Below are 16894 nucleotides of genomic sequence, written 5' to 3' on the forward strand. Positions count from 1 at the left end.
TTCTTCTTCAACCGAAATCCTTCTCGATTGACAGTCTCTTTGAACAAGAAAGTCTCTGCACGATCCATCCATTCCTCTACGTCTCAGCATTTCTCTTTAAATTTAGATACTTCAGTTCAATCTGACCACAGAGTCCCTTGCAATTCTCCAATACAGGAGCATCGGTTACCACAGCTTTCAGGCAGTCAAATGCCTGTTGAAAGTCCGCTGTCCATTGAAACTTTTGACGTTTCATCAGCAAGTCCATCAGTGGAGCAACCACGCTACAAATCTTTTGCACGAAGGTTCGATCAAATCCACTCATGCCAAGAAATCGCATTATTTCCCGTTGTGTCGAGGGTATCGAAACTCCCCAAAATCTTTCGTTTTCACATCCTGTGGGACCAATTGGCCCTGTCCGATTGTATGGCCAAGGAAAGTGACTTGGGCTTTTCCAAATTCACTTTTGGCTAGGTTTTTCACCAAACCCGCCCCCTGAAGTCGATCGACTAACTCCATAAGATGTTTTCAGTGTTCTTTCCATGTCTGGCTGAAAACTACCAGATCGTTGATATATACCGCATAATTGGGTAATCCTGAAACGACTATTAGTTAACCGTTGAAATTTGGCTGGGGTGTTTTTCATGCCAAATGGCATAACTTTGAATTGGTATATACCATCTGGAGTCACAAAAGCTGAAATCTCCTTTGCCCTTTCGGATAACGGTACCTGCCAGTAACCTTTCAGTAAATCCAATTTAGAAATAAAAGCGGATTGTCCCACTTTCTCAATGCAATCCTCCAAATGTGGGATAGGTTCAGAGTCCGTTCCTGGAACTGCATTAACCTTTCTATAGTCCACACACAACCATTGGGTACCGTCTGGCTGCAACCCACTTCAATTATGCCATTTTTAAGCATACTTCAATCTCTTTGTTAACCTGTGCCAATTTTAAAGGATTAAGTCTATATGGATGTTGTTTGATAGGAACAGAATTTCCCACATCTACATCATGTATAGCCATTTTGTATTTCACAATTTATCTCTACAAACCTGCCCATGAAACATCAATAACTCTTTCAGGTCAGTTCATTTTTCCTCTGGAAGATAACTCAACAATTTATCCCAATTTTTAAGAACATCCTCATTTTCCAACATAATTTGAGGTATGTCAAATTCATAGTCATCTGGATTTGGTTCGTCACTTTGAGTCAGAAACATTAAAACCTCCCTTTTTCTCTCCCTCCATTTCAAAGTACCTTTTAAGCATATTCACATGACACACTCGGTGAGTCTTCCGTCTATCTGGTGTTTTTAACCACATAATTCGCCTCACTTAATTTCCTTTCAATCTGATAAGGTCCACAAAACCTACCTTTTTAAAGGCTCCCCTACCACTGGTAACAACACTAAAACTTTATCTCCACTGGCAAAACTACGAACTTTGGATTTCTTGTCCGCTACCCGTCTCATCACCTTTTGTGCAACTTTCACCTGCTCTATTTAATCATTCCCTAAAATTTGACACGTAATCCAATAGTGTAATTTCCGATTTCTCACCCACCAATTTTTCTTTAATCAATTTAAGTGGTCCTCTTACCTCATGACCGAAAATTAGTTCAAAAGGACTACATTTGGTTGACTCATGAGATGCATCCCTAATTGCAAACAGTACGAATGGAATTCCTTTATCCCAATCCTCTGGATAATCTTGACAATAAGCCCTCAACATTGTCTTTAATGTCTGATGCCACCTTTCTAACGCTCCCTGCGATTCTGGATGGTACGCAGTTGATTTAAATTGTTTTATTCCTAAACTATCCATAACTTCTTTGAATAACTTCGAGGTAAAATTTGATCCTTGATCCGATGGAATTTCTGTGGGTAGTCCATATCTAGTAAAGAATTCAAGTAACTCCTCCACAATCTTTTTAGCTGTAATATCACGTACTGGAATGGCCTCTGGAAACCTAGAAGACACATCCATTATAGTCAAAAGATATTGATTCCCACTTTTTGTTTTAGGAAGCGGTCCTTCACAATCATTTAGGACCCTTGCAAAAGGTTCCTCAAATGTTGGAATGGGTATTAAGAGCGCTGGTTTTATCACTGCATGAGGTTTCCCTATCACTTGACATGTGCGACATGATTGACAAAATGTAACTACATCTTTATGTAGTCGAGGCCAATAAAAATGTTTCTGGATTTTAGCTTGAGTTTTCCTTATCCCCAATTGACCTCCCATTGGTACCTCATGTGCCACTCGCAACACCCCCTTTCTATACCCTACCGGCAATACTATTTGATGAACGTCTGCCCACTTTTCATCCGCCTGCATATGTACAGGTCTCCATTTTCTCAACAAGACATCACTTTTACGGTAATAACATTCTGGTATACTCTCAGATTCCTCTTCTGTATATGCTTTCTGATATATCCGTTTTATTTCTACATCTTTCTGTTGTAATTCCACCAATTTTCCTGAACTAAAAATATCCGCCTCATCCTCCACCTGTTCTTGTTCTTTTTCAACCATCTGATCAAAAATCGTTTCTGATAATTGCACTTCAACTTCATCTTCACTCTTTGATTTCTCCTCGTCTTAACCTGTGACTTTACGACCTTGTTACTACACAATCCGGAAAAATCCCAGGATATTCGTCCTTCAACGCTTCAGTTGTCTGATTTTCCACTGGCTTATCAACCACAGTAGGCATCACTCCCACCTGCGATCCAGCTATACCATTACCCAAGATAAACTGTATTCCTGGACAAGATAGTTTATCTATTACTCCTACTACCACTTAACCACTCTTCACTGGACTTTCCAACCTTACCTTATATAATGGAACACTACTCCTCTCACCCTGAATTCCACATATTACCACCTTTTTTGGCAACATTCTTCCCAAACTACATAATTCCTCATCTCTTACCATTAAAGATTGACTAGCTCCTGTATCTCTTATTGTGACTTCTTTACCTGCTCCTCCTGATACACACGAGTAAACTTTACCCACACAAGTAAATTCTTTAAAGACATCTGGCACCTTATCAATTACTTCTTGAACAGGCTGTACAATCGTTTGCACCTCCTTCATTTCCCTTGGTCTTTCCTTTACCACGTTAACAAACCCCACTATCTTGTCCTGTTTTACCACATCAGCCTTCCCAGTGCTTTTCTTCAACCACCAACACTGTGACTTTACATGGCCTAGTTTATTACAGTGAAAACATTTGAAACTTTTAATTTCTCTTCCACCCTCCTGGATTTCTTTTTTAATCTGAGGTACACTCTCTTTATTATCTCCCATCAGATCACCTTTACCTTTGCCACTTGAGTATTTCGCATGTCCCCAGTTTCTATCCCTCACTGGCTGAAACTGATCTCGGAAACCAAGCCTTGATTTATGAACTAATTCATAATCATCTGCCATTTTTGCTGCTAATCTCGCAGTTTTAACCCTCTGCTCTTCCACATGAGTTCTCACTACATCAGGAATTGAATTTTTAAACTCCTCCAAAAGCATAATTTCTCTGAGAGCTTCATACGTTTGGTCTACTTTCAAAGCCCTTATCCATCTATCAAAATTACTCTGTTTGAGTCTTTCAAACTCCATGATTGTTTGACCAAATTCTTTCCTTAAATTTCTAAACCTTTGTCTGTAAGCTTCAGGCACTAGCTCATATGCACCTAAGATGGATTTTTTCATCTCCTCATACATTCCAGATACCTCCTCCGGTAGTGACGCAAACACTTCACTAGCTCTACCCACCAGCTTTGTTTGAATCAGTAATACCCACATGTCCTGTGCCCATTTCATTTGTTTAGCTACCTTCTCAAATGAAATGAAAAAGGCTTCTTCCTCCTTCTCGTCAGACCTTGGCAATGCTTGGACATACTTAAATAGATCCCCAACACGTCTTCGACTATGACGCTCTGTCTCACTATCCTCATCAATCTCATCCAACTGTATGTTTCCCTTTGCGCCTGCCAATTTTAACTGATTTTCATGTTTCATAGCCATTTTATGAAGTTCAAACTCTCCCTCTTTTTCCCTTTCCTCTCTATCTCTTTCTTTTTCTTTGTTTCTTTCTTCTCTCTCCTTTTTCTTTTTCTCTCATTGCATATTCAAGCTGCTTTAATCCTTTTTTATGTTCAAATTGCTTAATCTGCAACTGGATCTTTGCCATTTCTAATGAGTCAGAATGTATCTCAGGCAAAATTAAATGCTCAGCTACCGCGCTAAGTACCTCATCTTTTCGTATTTTGCCAAGCAATGTTAACTGCAATGCTTTTGCCAAATCTAACAGTCTGCTTTTAGTCTCTGCCCGCAAGGTATTGCGTGTTACCGTGTCCACCCCCAAAAACTTCTGAGCCTCTAAAAGAGCCATTGTCCACAACACACTCCCCACTTAAAACTAAAATACTACACCTGAAAAGCAACCACAATATGCTCACCCCTCACTGTCTTTAAGTTCACTAAGCCAATCCAATCAACAGACTTTTATCCCCCTCGAGCCCCAATTGTTATGGGTCCGGGTTTACAGAACCCCAAAGTGTTTCACGAAGTTCAACCGACCCACAACTTTTAATAGATTGTGGTGTGGGAAGCACACGGCGTACTCTCCAGGTGTGATACAGCAGGAATGGACAAATGGTTTTTAAAACAAAACAATGTTTATTCTATGAACTCAAGTTAACCTTTTAAAAACAAACATTGAATATCTTAACACCCATTACTTCAAAAATAACCCCAAAAGACTACACCACTAAATAATCCTTCAAACTGTTCCTTTAAACATCCAAAAGACTTCAAACCTTCAAAAATAATAACACATTAGGTTACATTCAATATATTTATACTCTTTGGATTGCAGACATCAACAGACCATCTGTGTTTCTTCCTGCAGCTCTCAGCTAAACACACAGACACTTTCAATTGCCTTCTCAAACTGAAACTCAAAAAAGCAGAAGTGAGCTCAGCTCCCCCCACCCTCTGACATCACTTCAGTAATATTATCAGCTCCATTTCTTAAAGGTACATTGCTTAAACATCCATTTCTTAAAGGTACTCTCACATGACAATGTACACACAGACCCCCTCTGTACCGCTGGGTTCTGCGTTTCTCTCCATTCAAATAATGCTTTTCTATTCTTCCTGCCAAAGTAGGCAAGTTCACATTTTCCCACATTATACTCGATCTGCCAAGTTTGCCCACTCAGCCTGACCATATTCTTTTGCAGATTCTTTACTTCCTTTTGACAATTGGGCGATGGGGAACAGGCAGGAAAGTGGAGTTACGGTTACAATCAGATCAGCCATGATCTTATTCAATGGTGGAGCAGGCTTGAAAGGCCGAATAGCCTCCTGCTTCTATGTCTTATGGCCGCATAATAATCAGGGTCAGAAGGCGGCAGTGATGTTGAACACAGAACAGCTGTGACAAAGCATTACACAGCTAACATAGTGGATGAGCTGGATATTGGGTCAATGATCCACAGATCTTCAGTTATGCAACTATTAACAATAATCACACCTGGAGTCAGACACTCCATTACAATATAGCCAGCCCACTGAATAGCATTATTCTTTCCCATCGGAATTCTCCGGCAAGCAAGCTGTCTTTGCACTAGACTCCTAACAATTAACTCTTCACAAAGTGTGATCTAGCTATGAAGTACTGATTCCATCTTTGCCCTACCTTAACCATTCGCTGCTAAAAATGTGCATTTATCACTTACCCGTTACTGCACAATGCCCTGCATCTTCTTAAACTTTAGCTTATTCAAAGTTCTGCTGCCCATAACTACTCCCCACTTCTTATCCACAGTCTCCCTGGACTATATTTCTTCCTGGTCTCTTCCTCCCCGTCTCCAACCAGGAAGCACCCCTCCCCATATCATCACCTCCCCAATACAGCCGCACAGAAGTTTTTGTCCCTTACATTTCAATTACTCTACACCATCCACACACCCCAACCCTCCGTTAGTGTCACATGGGATATCCATGTCCTCAGCCACCAAAGCCCAGTCTCAAGCCTCGTCCTAAACCCTAAAATAATACAAATAAGGTTTCAAGCTCCAAGACAAGACTTTGGTCACCTGTCCTAATCATTCCTTTATTTTCCTATCACCGATGGAGCTTTTCTACATTTAGAGATGTTGAATAATAATGTCAGTTCCAGCTAGTTGCAAGCAACTGGATTGGCAATTTATTAAATCAAATGTAGGCATGTCACTTCATCCATCATCACTACCAGGACTTGATGCTCTGAGTTATAAGGAGAGGCTGGATAGACTGGGACTTTTTCCCTGGAGCGTAGGAGGCCCTTTAAGTATTTTCCCACCACTTCGGTTTTGGTGTGATCCAATTTGTATTAATAGCGTGGGAAGCACAGTAACACTGTTGCTTCACAGCGCCAGGGTCCCTGGTTCGATTCCCGGCTTTGTGTCACTGTCTGTGCGGAATCTGCACATTCTCCCCACGTCTGCGTAGGGTTCCTCCGGGTGCTCCGCTTTTCTCCCACAAGTCCCGAAAAACGTGCTGTTAGGTAATTTGGACATTCTGAATTCTCCCTCTGTGTACCCGAACAGGTGCCGGCGTGTGGGTGACTAGGGGCTTTTCACGATAACTTCATTGCAGTGTTAATGTAAGCCTACTTGTGCCAATAATAAAGATTATAAGGAAAATTGAGGCTGGAGAACTGAAAGTAACTTGGTCTTGCATGTTACACACCTGGCGGAAGTGCGGTGCATAGTCAAATGGGTTGAAAAAGATATCGCGATTGCGTTAGCTGCAGTGGAAGTACTGTTTTGTTAGTTTGGTACAGTGGTTACCTGTTAATTAATAATTGATCTATGTTGATTTTAGTTTGTTTGTGGTTAAAAAGGCATACAGGATCCTGAGCTTTATAGCAAGGAAGTTACAATTAACCTTCAAAAAACATTTGTTCAACCTCAACCTGAGTAGTGTGTGCAATTCTGGGCAACACATTGAGAGGATGAAGGAAAGATTTTCAAGAATAGTTCCAGGGATTAATTGAAGAAGCTGCAGCTGTTCCTCTTGGATGAGAAGAGTGAGGGGGGGTTAGAAACTGTCCCATTGGCAGAAAGATTGAGAATGAGAGGACACCAGCAAAAGAACCAAAGACATTACGAGGATTTTTTTAAAAATGCAATCAGTGGTTAAGATCTGGAATGCATGACTACGAGAGCAATGAAGGCAGATTTAAATTCTGACCATCAAAAAGGAAATAGATAAACACCTAAAGAGAAGAGATTTACAAAGCTACAGAGAGGCAATGAGTGGTACTGGCTGAATTGCAGAGCTGGCATGAACATAGGGCTGGATGGCATCCTTCTGTCCTACAACTATTCAATGATTCTGTTTCATAAACTACCCCCCCCGTGTTTTTGTTCTATTGGTTTTTTTTAAGCTAAAGCCAAACTGATCCCACATTTTGATTTTCTGAACAAACATTGTTAATTCTCTACCATTTTTGAATGCTCACCCCACCCCCACTCTTCCATTTCACCTATTCCTTCCAAAAAGGAAGTATCCTGGGAAGTTTAGTCCCAATCTTGGTTACTCTACAGCTATGAGTTGAATTTAAGTACCTCAGCAGTTGGCAGGAATCTGTTCCAGAAGTTAGTGGTCACCGACTCCCGCCTCGAGTTTTGAAACACTGCTTATAGTATGCAAACAGTCCAATTAATAGACCAACAGCTTTTGGAGACGGTGGGCTGCATGCCCAATCAGCAAATGTCCCCGCACAGATAGCAGGCCTTGACCAGGAAGTGGGGTTGCAGACATTCATTTAAAGGGGCCCCTTGCACGAGACTGTGTAAGCAGTACCAGGGAACATTGTTTTGGTGAATCTGAATGGAAGGCTTTGTGAATATTTTGGGTGACTATCTGGTATTAGGTGGAGTTTCATGGTTCCTTATTAAATGCTAAAAATGTTAGATCAAATATTATTGCCTCACTGAGGTGCAAAGTGAGTTGTACTTATGGAGGTTTACAGCATGGAAACAGGCCCATCGGCCCAGCTGGTCCATGCAGCCCAGTTTTTACCACTAAGCTAGTCCCACTTGCCTGCATTTGGCCCCAATCCCTCTGGACCCACATTGCCCAACTGCTTTTTAAAGGACAAAATTGTACCCGCCTCTACCAGTGCCTCTGGCAGCCCGTTCCAGATACTCACCACCCTCTGGTCTCTTTTGTACCTCTCTCCTCTCACCTTAAACCTATGCCCTCTAGTTCTAGACTCCTCTACCTTTGGGAAAAGATGTTGACAATCTACCTTATCGATGCTCCTCATTATTTTAGGGACCTCTATAAGATCACCCCTGAGTGCTAACGACTGTGCCGCCACCCCCTTTTTAAAAAAAGTAGGATGCTTGAGAGAGTTGGTTGTGTGTTCAAAAGAAAGGAGACAGAACATACATGACTTTTGCACATTTAAAGGACAAAAAAGTCAACAAGTTGGGTCTTTTTGGTGAAAATCAGATCCAGAACACTCAAGTTGAAGAGAACAACTTTTGAAGGACACAAGGTTTTGAGCTAATGCACAAGGCTTCAAGTCACATATATGAAATGAAAACCGCTTATTGTCACAAGTAGGCTTCAAATGAAGTTACTGTGGAAAAAACCCTAGTCACCACATTCCGGCGCCTGTTCGGGGAGGCTGGTACGGGAATTGAACCGTGCTGCTGGCCTGCCTTGGTCTGCTTTCAAAGCCAGCGATTTAGCCCAGTGTGCTAAACCAGCCAGACGAGAATGGCAGACTTCCTTCCCAAAAGGATTTTGACCTTTGCCATGAAACCAATAGCACTGGAATGCAGCTAGCCCTTTAACCTGCTGGATATCAAATTAGGGAAATATAGAACACCAGGCTGTAAACTGATGTTTATATGGGTGGCATGGTAGCACAGTGGTTAGCATTGTTGCTTCACAGCACCAGGGACCTGGGTTCGATTCCCTTACTTGGGTCACTGTCTGTGCGGAGTCTGTATGCTCTCCCTGTGTCTGGATGGGTTTCCTCCGGGTGCTCCGATTTCTTCCCACAAGTCCCAAAAGACGTGCTTGTTAGGTGAATTGGACATCCCTGAATTCTCCCTCAGTGTACCCGAACAGGCACTGTACTGCAGCGTCTAGGGGATTTTCACAGTAACTTCATTGCAGTGTTAATGTAAACCTACTTGTGACACTAATAAAGATTTTTTTTTTTTAAACTCTGGGTTGCCCGACAGATGGGAGCTAGGAGTTGGGGAGGGCAAGGGATGAAGGATGGCCCCAAGATTTGACAATGACACCTTGCGAGCCCTCCTCCAGGCGTGGAAGGGCACACAGTGGTTAGCACTGCTGCTTCACAGCGCCAGGGATCCAGGTTCGATTCCGACCTTGGGTGACTGTGTGGAGTTTGCATGTTCTTCCAGTGTCTGCTTGGGTTTCCTACAGATGCTCCGGGTACCTTCCACAGCCCAAAGATGTGCAAGGTAGGTGGATTAGTCATACTAAATTGCCCCTTAGGGGTGGGGTGGTTACAAGAATAGGGAGGGGAATGGGCCTAGGTAGGGGGTTCTTTCAAAGGGAGGGTGCAGACTCGATGGACTGAATGGTCTCCTCGTGCACTGTAGGGATTCTATGGAACAGGCTGGAACTCCTAATGCCTGCTGACAAAAGAGGACACTTGTAGCCTGACCAAAGCAGCCAGGACACAGGAGGTAGTGGAGCCAAGCAGCTTTGGGGTCACCCAGTAAATATCTCCATAACCTGAGGTCCACAAGTGTGAGTGTGTTACTACTCTGGAGATGTACATATATGGAAAGTTGTGTGATGGCTCCATTAGGGGACTGTCTTGTGTGTTTTGCAGCATGATGCACACATGCCACTTTGCATAGCACTGGGTCGATGAAAGGGTTGGGCGGGGGGGGAGGAGGAGGAGGATAAATGCCTCACTAGTTGATGCAAAACTTGGAGAAAAGTGTGCCACCGATTGAGTTCACATTGGCCATACATGCAAAGGAATAATTGTACAAGAGAATCATAATCGTTACAATGTCATTTTTCAACTGCAGGAGATGAAGCATAATGCCAGGGAAAGAAACAGAACCAGAGGCAGAGAGCCAAATCTAGCCATTCCAACTCCCTTTGAGGAGGTGGTGCTGCATATGGTTGTTGAGTGGAGCCAGGTCCCAGGATGGTGAGATTGCAAGGGGGCATCGGCAAATGAAACAACCATGCTAGAGGGCTGGGGAGTGGAGGGTACATGATGGTTGGTAAGCTGTAAGAAATGAGGCATTGATGGTTTGTGACTTTGATGGCTGTCATGCATCAGGGAGGAATGTACGACCGGATATGGAAAGGTGTAAAATGCAAACAGTGGTCCCAGTGCTTTTAATGAGGAGCTTTGTCTGAGCGCACTAAGACTGAAGATGTCACACACTTACTTTTGTTTGCTATACAGTGCAACATCAGCTAGTGCTGCCACGAGCCAGGAGCATCCCACACTGCCCTCCTGAGGAGTAAGAGGAATCGGCAGAGGGTATAGTGTCACAACCTTGCTCTGCACCCAGTACCAGCACAGTTCTTGCACTGCAGAAGGGAAGCACAAACTGGTGAAGGCACATCGCATGTCTTGCTGTTGGGAGACGGAGATGGTGCAGGCCTCTGGCAGTCAGAGGAGTCCTTGAGGTGACCAAGATGCTGAGCCCCAGTTGGGTGACAAGTTCTTGGGTCATCCATAAGGCAGCGGATACTGGTTATCCAGCGCAAGGTGCACGGAGCTGTGACAGAGATTCCAGTGAGATTGTGTTGTTCTGACACTGACTCGAGTCCATCCAGGCCGTGAGCACCAACTCTATAGAACACGGTTTCCTCCACTGACAGACTGACCAGTGCTTCATTCTCCATGGGAGGGCCAAACCCAGTAGATTACAGATGCAATGGTGGTACGCATTCTGACTTCAGCTCCATGGGGCCCAGACCAGGTCAAGAGGTGGATGAGGAACCTTGAGCCACATTCTCGCAGGAAAGCAGGGATGATCTCTTGGCAGTTAGTGCAGGAGAATTCCACCATGCCAGGGCCCCCTGGGCCTCAGGTGACCAGAGGATGACCACCAAAATCATCACATACGAGGGGCATAAGGATCAGCAGCCTGTTTCCACTGCAGTTGCCAATGAGGGGGGAGCAAAGCCCCACAGCAGTCAGAAATGATTCAAGATAATCCCACATTCATCACACATCCATGTACATGCGTGTATTTCTCACTTCTGATATTTGCACACGTGACTTTCTGCGTATAAATGATTTATGTGCATCCAATCTACTGTGTTTGAAACTACCCAAAATACTAAACTGTTTTTCATGTATAGGAGCGCAAAGAATGAAACACTGGCCATGAAGCTGACATATTTGGGGACACTCATCTAGTGGAATTGTTTCATCAGAACTTCCTGTGCCTCATAGCCACCAAGACACTCCCTGAGAGTAGCTTGTACTGATCAACCTCCTCTTCCCCTCAATCATCATAGTCTGTCTCCCATAACGTCTCTTCTAATGGAGGATCCCCTCTCTGCAGCACCAGGTTGTGAAGCACACAACAGACTATAACCATGATGGATATTCTGGATGGCATTTATTGGAGAAATCCACCGCATCTGTCAAGGCAACTTGATCTCATCTTGAACAGAGCAACGGTCTGCTCAATGATGGACCTGTTAGTGTGTGGCTTTCATTCGAACATCCTTGCACTTCTAACATGTGTCATCAGCCACTTCTTCAGAGGGTAATCATTTCAAACAGCCACCCTTTCCAGGCCCAAACCATCCTTGGCACCTGGGAGTTCCTGAGGCTTATAGGAGTCGTTGCTGCTTCCCTTGCTCAAACCTGCATTATATATTGCTGGTGATCATACTATCTGTACATGGATGCAGTGTTACATCAGTTTGGAAATGTCCTACTGGGGTCTTGATGGTGACATGGGTGCAATCAATGACCCTTGCACCCTTGGGAAACCAGCCATGGTCAGAAATGATCACAAACCAGCCAGGGGCTGGTTTAGCACAGGGCAAAATCGCTGGCTTTGAAAGCAGACCAAGGCAGGCCAGCAGCACAGTTCAATTCCCATACCAGCATCCCCGAACAGGCGCCGGAATGTGGCGACTAGGAGCTTTTCACAGTAACTCCATTTAAAGCCTACTTGTGACAATAAGCTATTTTCATATCATTTCATTTGAAATCCTCTGAAACTTTCCAGTTGATTGCTGACATCTGTAGAAAAGACAATAAATAGATGGGCACGAAATGACACCTGTGAAAACCTTTATGCAGTGGTGTGTCGCAGGTGGAGTGATCCCACTCGGGTATCCACAGGTGGTCTGAAATAAATTGGAGGGGAAGTAATTCACTGCCATTGTGACTTTTAATGCCACAGGCATTGGGTGGCCATCCACAGAACTGGGTGCTAGCATGTGTCATAGGGATGTGGCGATGGCTCACGAAAGGCAAATTCTGCACAGACACTGATGCTGTGACATCCGCAGATGTGATGCCACCCTCTAAATGAAATTGGTGCGGTCGCCTGTGTTGATGTGCCTTCAGCAGGCCCTCACTCATCAGGTTGGCCTTTTTCTTCCACGTCATGTGGCTCCTGCCCATGCTCAACTACCTTCCTCCCTCTCCTACTCACGGAGGAGGCATCTCCCAAAGAATATACAATGCCCATAGGAGACACTGTTTCATAGAATCCCTACAGTGCAGAAGGCGGCTATTCGACCCATCGAGTCTGCACGGAACCTCAGAAAGAGCGCTCTAACCAGGCCCAATCCCCCACTCTATCCCTGTAATCCTGCATATTTGGACACTAAGAGGCAATTTATCATGGTCAATCCATCTAACCTGCATATCTTTGGACTGTGGGAGGAAAACGGAGCACCCCGTGGAAACCCACGCAGACATGGGGAAAACATGCAAACTCCACAGTCACCCAAGGCCAGAATCGAACCTGGGTCCCTGGTGCTGTGCAGCAGCAGTGATAACCACAGTGCCACCAGAACTTCCCTCAGCAATAATAATGTAGTGATAAAAGATTCCAATTTCAACAAGATTACAGACACTGCAATGATGCATAATCCTGATTATATTCAAAGGTTCATGCACAAAGACTTCCTAATGAAATGCCCATCAGCAGCCTCTCCTGCTAAAGCCCGCCATAGACCCACCTCCAGCCTTTATATCCAACTTTACAGAGACACAGAGGAAAGAAAGTTCCCGGCTGGTGCATTGCAAGTGTATGCGAAGCATTATCATATTGGAATGTATTATTGCACCCAACTGGACTGTTAACAGACTTAACTGCAAACCAATTACCCAATTTAAAATGATAGTCAGGCTGTTGATTTCAGAGCCTGCCTACCCACGGTATTAATGCGCACTACCATGATGACGTCTGGTTCGTCATCTAATATCATCACACCAGATATTGCGCCTCTGTGAGACTACAGAAGTCTTGCTTTGTGTGTTAAAATTAATAATAATCTTTATTGTAGCAAGTAAGCTTACATTAACACTGCAATGAAGTTACTGTGACAATCCCCTAGTCGCCACATTCGGGCACCTGTTCGGGTACACCGAGGGAGAATTCAGAATGTCCAAATTACCAAACAGTGCGTCTTTCGGGACTTGTGGTCAGCCCCATGTCTCTCTAATGGCTATTAGATCAAAATCATCCATTAATCTGTGTAATATATTGCAAATGTTTCACATTCAGATATAGCACCTTTAGCTTTGACTTCTTTCTAATTTTCCCTAACGCCACCATTAGTCACTAATGCCCTATATCTTCATGCCTTCTTAGAACATAGAACATTACAGCGTAGTACAGGCCCTTCGGCCCTCGATGTTGCACCGACCTGTGAAACCACTCTAAAGCCTATCTACACTATACCCTTATCGTCCATATGTCTATCCAATGACCATTTGAATGCCCTTAGTGTTGGCGAGTCCACTACTGTTGCAGGCAGGGCATTCCACGCCCTTACTACTCTCTGAGTAAAGAACCTACCTCTGACATCTGTCCTATATCTATCTCCCCTCAATTTAAAGCTATGTCCCCTCGTGCTAGACATCACCATCCGAGGAAAAAGGCTCTCACTGTCCACCCTATCCAATCCTCTGATCATCTTGTATGCCTCAATTAAGTCACCTCTTAACCTTCTTCTCGCTAACGAAAACAGCTCCAGTCCCTCAGCCTTTCCTCATAAGATCTTCCCTCCATACCACCCACCTTTTCAGCCAAATCACTACTCGATAGTAATTAAGGTACAAATGTCACATTTTTCTTTATACTGTATATTCAAAGGACAGTATATTCAGAACTATAAATCACACAAATACTCGAAGCTAAGTCCCATGAATTGTATCACTGATACTTGAAGTTAACCTCAAAGCAAAATGTACATTGCAAAATGTCACACAGCATCAACATCTTGCAGTGACTGCTGAATTCCCTCATTTGTGTCTTCGTAGTGAACGGAGTGAAACTGTGTTAGTTAATTTCTCCAAACACTGGTTAAATAATCCAACATTTTGTTATCAAAACTAAATCTGACTTAGGCACTATAAACTAGGCCCAGTCTGGAGATTCACAGCGACATGAATCGAGCACCAAGAATGTTGAAGTAGCTAAAGTATACAACACACATTTGTTTTCAAAAAAAGCTTACATCAAACAAGTTTAACTTAAGCCATCACTTCTGCAACACATTTTATAGATTCAATAAATTACTTTAGTTTCATGGATTTTGGGAGGAAGGACTCGGAACCACCAAAATCAGGGGTGTGGGTGCGGAATTCCTGAGCTTGGAAAAAATTAGGTTTGTCTTGAGAGGGTCGGTAAATGGGTTTGCCCAGAGGTGGAATCCATTCATCGACTTCTTCAAGGAGGATTGATGTCGGGGGAGAGGGGATAAAGGGGGTAAAATGGGGAAGACAGGACGGGAGGAGAGGAAGGACAGACCATAATACATAGGAACAGAATTAGGCCACTCAGCCCATCGAGTCTGCTCGGCCATTCAATCATGGCTGATATTTTTCTTATCCCCATTCCCCCTGATTCCCTTATTAATCAAGAACCTAGGGCAGCACAGTAGCTAGCACTGTGGCTTCACAGCGCCAGGGTCCCAGGTTCGATTCCCGGCTGGGTCAGTGTCTGTGCGGAGTCTGCACGTTCTTCCCATGTCTGTGTGGGTCCGGTTTCCTCCCACTAGTTTTCACAGTAACTTCATTGCAATGTAAGCCTACTTGTGACAATAAAGATTATTATGAAAATTAAAATCGATTATTGTCACAAGTAGGCTTCAAATGATGTTACTGTGAAAAGCCCCTAGTCGCCACATTCTAGCGCCTGTTCGGGGAGGATGGCACGTGAATTGAATCGTGCTGCTGGCCTGCCTTGGTCTGCTTTCAAAGCCAGCGATTTAGCCCTGTGCTAAAGCAGACCCTATTATCTATGCCTTAAAAGAGACAGGGATGTTTGTGTTGATTAGTAACTAATTTATTATGATGTTCCTGTTTGTTCTTGCTCTTGTTTGTGTATTTACTGTTTATATAAATGTCTTAATAAATATATTTTTTTAAATTTGAAACCAAAGAGAAATTTATTTGGTTTACCAAAGGCCATGCACACCTCTAGAAATAATATTTGACAATATTTAATAAATAAGTTAACAACAGATCACAAAATGCTTCAGACTAATTTTTCATTTAAAATACTCCTTTCAGATCACAAAGTCAAACTTATACTATTCGAGTTATAACTGGAGCAGAACATGCAAACTTTATTCTTAAACAAAATTTCAAACGAAGAATGATGCAGAATTTCAAATATCATTGTTGACTGTAACTGATCTACACAAGGAATTACTAATCTTGCTGTCGGACAGACCGAGCAAGCCGCTCGCTGCACATTGACAATCGTTAGTGTTCACATTTCTACTTGTTCCCATTGTTGTTATAACTGTAACCGGGGGCCGGGCTCCTGCCTCCCAGGATACACAAGGCCACTGATTCTCGCAGCCCCGCCGCCACTCCGGCCAGAGGCGAACTGCCCACAGCACAGCAAATAAAAACCCGCCCGCCCGGGCGCCTCTGCACATCCCCGGCTCCCTCTCCACATCCCCGCCCGACCGGATCCCTCTCCACATCCCCGCCCGCTATGCGATTCGGTGCCAGCACAAGACGGACAGGCCACTCGCTCCCCCCATCATTGCCTCCAATGGTTCTTACCGCCGCAGCTCCTCTGCTGACCGGAGCCCTGCACTGCGCCTGCATCTCGAACTCTCCCCCAACGCTGCCACCGAGCATGCGCGCCGGCGGCCCACACGACGCATGCTCCTCCGTGTCCCCGCCTCTCGACACGTGCCCGCTGGCCCGGGGCACGAGGCGGCCGTGCTTCAGCTGGGTAGGACAGCGCGACTCACCGGCGACGGTAAACAGCCGCTGGATTCTAGCCTCGCTGAAGCTAATTCAAGTGCTTCCTCCTTTTCAAATGAATGAATGAAATGAAAATCGCTTATTGTCACAAGTAGGCTTCAAATGAAGTTACTGTGAAAAGCCCCTAGTCGCCACAGTTCGGGGAGGCTGTTACGTGAATTGAACCGTGCTGCTGGCCTGCCTTGGCCTGCTTTCAAAGCCAGCGATTTAGCCCTGTGCGAAACTGCTAAATTAATGGGAATGTGTGTTTCATTACATATTATTGATATATTACACATCATTTCTGTCTTTCTCCACCCAGCCTGCAGACTTTTGCTTAAATGTTGTTGCACGTTTTATTTCTCTTCCTGTTTGATAAAAATGCAAAGTACTGTCATTCCAACAGGTGAGTTGAGAGTCAGGGGCGCTTTTGTC

General features: G+C 44.0%; 1 protein-coding gene across 1 annotated transcript in view; it reads right to left on the reverse strand.

The window, feature by feature from the left end:
• specc1la (sperm antigen with calponin homology and coiled-coil domains 1-like a) overlaps positions 1-16327 on the reverse strand; it is a 520876-nt gene extending 504549 nt beyond the window's left edge. Inside the window, exon 1 of the mRNA XM_072499675.1 lies at positions 16274-16327. The gene's annotated coding sequence lies outside the window, so the exon portion shown is untranslated. The remainder of the gene's footprint in view (positions 1-16273) is intronic.
• Positions 16328-16894: the final 567 nt, after the last annotated feature.

Source organism: Scyliorhinus torazame, chromosome 1 (genome assembly GCF_047496885.1).
Source record: "Scyliorhinus torazame isolate Kashiwa2021f chromosome 1, sScyTor2.1, whole genome shotgun sequence".
Taxonomy (NCBI): domain Eukaryota; kingdom Metazoa; phylum Chordata; class Chondrichthyes; order Carcharhiniformes; family Scyliorhinidae; genus Scyliorhinus; species Scyliorhinus torazame.